The sequence below is a fragment of the Amphiura filiformis genome, chromosome 4 (assembly GCF_039555335.1).
Source record: "Amphiura filiformis chromosome 4, Afil_fr2py, whole genome shotgun sequence".
Lineage (NCBI taxonomy): Eukaryota > Metazoa > Echinodermata > Ophiuroidea > Amphilepidida > Amphiuridae > Amphiura > Amphiura filiformis.
The window spans coordinates 6,693,511-6,698,676 of NC_092631.1; positions in this window are offsets into that span (position 1 = coordinate 6,693,511).

Genomic DNA, 5,166 nt, shown 5'->3' on the forward strand with positions numbered 1-5,166 from the left:
TGATAATTCACCGGCTTGGGTCATTCACATTTACTTGCATGATCAAAAGCGTTTCTATTATGTTTTTAAGTGATGTTTCACCGGTTACTTGATGATCAATTTGCGTCAAAAAATTAAAGGGGCACTTTGAAAAAATAGACAGTAGGTAATCAATCTGAATTTTTTTTACGTCAAGAGGGAATGAGGAAAATTGAGAGAAAAAAGGGGGGGGGGGGGGAGTTTTCAGTGGACGCGAGAGGGGAACACGATATTTTTGTCGATTATTTTGTGTTACTCCCTCGGCGTACCGGTAAATATTAAACGGTCCCTAGTCAAGTATTCAAATGTTTGGTTCATAGTTTAATAAACAAACAAAACATAATTTTTGAAAAATTACAAAACCATGTCATCAGGGTAAAAGATAAAACAATTTAATCCCACAGTAAGCCTTAACATAAATTTGAGGGGGTGTATTTTTTTTGTTGAAACGTTTAATGGCAATTTTTTTTCTCTCTTCCACTGTGCACACGCTTCGGTGCCAGTGCCGGGTGCCAGTGCTTTATTTTTTTAAAGAAAACAAAAGAACAATTGAGAAGAATCACAAAAATAATTAAAGATCACAAAGAATTACAAATGCAGCATTTAATAATGTCAAAGTGTTACTACTTTATAAAATATTCTACTTAGGTCTAGGTTTTTTTTCTCATTATTTAGTGGTGAAGTTTTTTCCCCAAAAGACTCCCACCCTCCCGGAAATAAAATAAAACCAAGAAAATGTAAAATTAATGGGATTATTTAATTTTTTGTTGTTGTTGTAAATTTGCACACAAACAAAATTGGTGTCGTTTCAAAAAATGGTGGTCAAAATTTTCTCACAAATGATATAAGAAAAAAAAAACATAACAGGCCTACAAAAAGTTAAAGAGACATTTAAATGTGGTTTTCTGTTTAATATTAGACTATGTCATAGTCGATTTTTGATAAATAAAAATATGTTATTAATCATGATGAACGCATTCAGTTGAACTCGAAATTATAGTATACTGATATTTATTAGGCCCTACATCAAAATACTAGTATAAAATGGTTATGAAAAAGTTTATATAATTATATTTGTGACAGTAAAAGTAAAGTATACGTAGTTATTGGTAAATTATGCTTTACAAATCCACTTGATTACTCACGTTTTAGACGTTTCATCTTCCTACGGAAGACTTCATCAGTAATGTGATGAACCAGCAACACTCCTACTCTCATCTCCAGAGGGTGTAGTTCTTTGTAATAGCTGGTCATATGCAGTGGCGTAGCCAGGATTTTGGAACCGAGGGGGCACAACTTGTAAATGTACCGACGGAAATATTTTTTACCGACGGAAGTTGTGATTTGTTGACCCAAAATTTTTTAGCATGGTTTGAAAAAGTGAAGAGCAAAAAAAAAAAAAAAAAAAAAAGGATAATAGGCGCTACTAACATAAAAACACATACTTTTTATGTGCAATTGTCAATTTTTCATCATTTTTGTTACAATTCTCCTAATTTTCTGTCCCCTGGATGGAAAATAGTATATTGTTAACCCAATTTTTTGTCAACAACGCCTTCCGCCTACCGACGGCCTTACATGAACCGACGCCCATGACGAGCGGGGGCACCAACCCCCTGCCCCCCCCACTGAGCTACGCCACTGGTCATATACATGATTGAGTGAGTATGTCCCTTCATCGCGGTTGATAACGTTGGCCCCCCGTTTTCTGATCCACATTGCTTCTCTAATCCATCTGGTTTGCTTAAGTTATAGAGAAGCAATGTGGATCAGAAAACGGGGGGCCAACGTTATCAACCGCGATGAAGGGCTACATAGGCCTACTCACTCAATCATGTATATGACCAGCTATTACAAAGAACTACACCCTCTGGAGATATGAGAGTAGGAGTGTTGCTGGTTCATCACATTACTGATGAAGTCTTCCGTAGGAAGATGAAACGTCTAAAAACGTGAGTAATCAAGTGGATTTGTAAAGCATAATTTACCAATAATTGATATCTAACAATCCTGATGAACTTATTCAAAGAGTAAAGTATACGTAGGCTTATATTATTGAACGCAACATATCATAATGGCATAACTATAATGGCACTTCAATACTGAACAATTCTAATTTTCTGCCAGTTTATTATCCGTTTAAAAATCGACTATGGACTTTCACTTTTAAGCAGAACTTTACCCCGGGACTTCGTTCTCTAAAACACACTGTCAATCATACTTGTTTACCAATCAAATCTAACCACAAGACTAAGCATGGTGGTACAATACGCGCTAGATGCGTACGTGCATCCACCAACTTTCGCGCCAGCACAAAAGCGCCGCATTCCATAGATAGTTGTGTACCATGTATAGTTAATGGTAATGGTATACGTGTCGGGAGGATTTAAACAATAACGAGATCTGGGCGACCAATCACAAGCCAGATTCATTTAAAGATGCATTACATCATGACCAATTTTAGTTAGGCCAGAAATTGGCCTAACTCTCCATAGAGTCCCGTGTTAAAAATGTTAACCGCAAGTCAAAGTCAGTAGTCCACTTGGGAAGCTAACAAACAGAGGGAGTGCGGTGACTAAAAAGATCAGATGTGAAAATCTATCAATTGTGCACAAATAATTGAATCAGAGTTTTAAGCTTAAATGTAATAGCCAGAGTCCCGGGCCAGAGTATGCACAATTGGCAAGTGGACTACGGAGAAGTCTAGTTTAATATCAGTGTGATTTGACATTGCCTTTTTTTGTGCACCTTTTTCTGATAAAGGAGTAGGCCTAGTCAGAAATTTAGTCAAAAGTTTATTAAAGTAAAGGGATTAAATTCACTCGTGTCCGAAAATGAAGAAATACATTATGAAAATAAAAGAATGAAACAAAACCGCTTTTAAGCTTCCACAAAATATAAAATATTTTGCAGATTTCCTTTTAGAAATTAAGCGTAGGCCTGCTCCTAACAGTCCAGACGTCGCTCGCGTACATGTATGCGCGATGGTTTTATACTAGTAGCGGCCCTTTAAAATGTATAAACTGCACGTTATTTTGTATCCAGCTGATTCAGCGAACCATTTAAAGCCTATTCTCAAATTAAACAATATATGCTGAAAAATATCTTATTTCTAATTCTTTTAATGTAATTTTGATTTAAGATCAACGGTGAAAGTAAAATTGAACTGATTTACTAGTTTAATAGCCACTATTTTGTCAGTTGACGGTGAGACAAAAGAAGTTTAATAACTCGTAGTAAATGTTTTCTCATATTGGAAACACAACTACCGTAACCTTCTGCGCTTGCGTAAATGGTCTGCCGATGACTTTCACCCAATAGCATGTCACGGTTCAGTCATGTGATCTTATCACAAGAAATCGTATGATTATCAGCCAGCTCAGGTTATGTTTATGATGCATAGGTCAAGGAGCATTGTACTTTTTCCCAGGGTCATGTTTACGTCGGGAAAGTGGATTTTAAAAACATCCCTTTAAAAGGGCCAGCAAATGCATAAGGTACAAAATCAAAATAACAACACACTGCAAGCAGTGGCGTAACTAGGGTCGGTAGCGCCCGGGTCAAGAAACAAAATTGGCGCCCCTACCCCCCCCCCCCAGATTTTCAGTTAATTCTTGAAAGAATTGCGCGCGGAGCGCGCGAAATTTTGGACAAATAAGGCCTACCACTAATTAATTTTGGTAACTAGAAGTTGAATATCGGTCTTAAAATGTTCTTTCAATTGATTTTGTGTTGAAATGCGCGCGAAGCGCGCGAAAATTTTGACTTTCATCACTTGGAGGGGCGCAGAATCGATGCTGGCCCTGACTGAATTAGTCAATTTGGCGCCCCCTAACGGTAGCGCCGGGGCATGTTGCCCCCTGCCCCCCCTAGTTACGCCACTGACTGCAAGTAAGCCTATGAGGGTTGTTATATTTTTTTTTAAATGATGTAGGCCAATAGTAACACTGACAACTTACAAGCACATTCACATTTTTTTTTTCAATTTAATTCTCAATTTTTTTTGTACATAAAATAACATCAAATGTTATTATTACAAAATAATTTCATACGATTTCAACAATGCCATATTATGCCTACGCTTAATTGATAAGATTTTTGACATAGACGGTTCTGGATTTATACAAACTTGTGTAGCATTATAGCAACATCTCCTTTTTTGGTTTTTTCTTTTTAACTTTTGCTTTCCGAAGTTAAAGAAGAAACCAAAAAGGAGAGAAGATGAACAAAGAAGTCATTTGGTAGTTGGTAACTTGGGGCAAATTGGGACACAGGGTAATTTGGGACAGTGATTTCGGAAATAGGCCCTACTTTTATACCTTAAAATAGTCAAATTTTGCCCATTTTTGCAACAAAAGAATTTTGATACCTGCAGGGAATATGGGACCATTAAGGACGTTTAGCTTATTTGCATAAAAACTAAAGAAGATATGCCCACAAGAGATTGTTATGATGAACAAACTGTCCTTTAAGATTAATAAAACAGGCAATGTTACCTTGTTTTTATGTTTGTTTGGACGCAATGACGTCAAAATGACGTCATCGTCAAGTGTCCCATATTACCTGCATGTGCAGGTAATATGGGACACTGTGTTATCTCTATAAAAAAAATCAAAAAGTTCAGAAAATCACTCTTTTGTTCTAAAAACATTTTTGTTACATGATTTTGAATGTTAAATGCAAATTTCTACAAGAAAATTCAATTTTCTAAATAGTTTTGCTTTTCGCATTGACAATGCACACAATTTCCTATGTGTCCCATATTACCTGCACCCATTCAGTTGAAAATCAGAGAAAATAATCATTTATAAAGGAAAGTGCCACTTGTCAGTGGAATTTTACCTGCTGATAAGCTTAACCCATCACCTAAAGATCATAAAAATGACAAATGCCCCCTCAGTACCAGAGTTTTTGGATACACAATCATAAAATGTGACGTCATTGATTTTATATCAGGCCAAAAAAACGACATAATTTTTTGGGCAATTTCACTCTTTTTGGCATTGATTTCCAAGAGTTTGATACACAGACTCCAAAACTGCATTTCTATAGAAGCACAATTGATGTCTCTAAACACTTAACAAATCAAATTAAAGTGTTTACCTTCTCTAAGCTACTTTTTGTTAAAATGAAAACAGGTGTCCCATA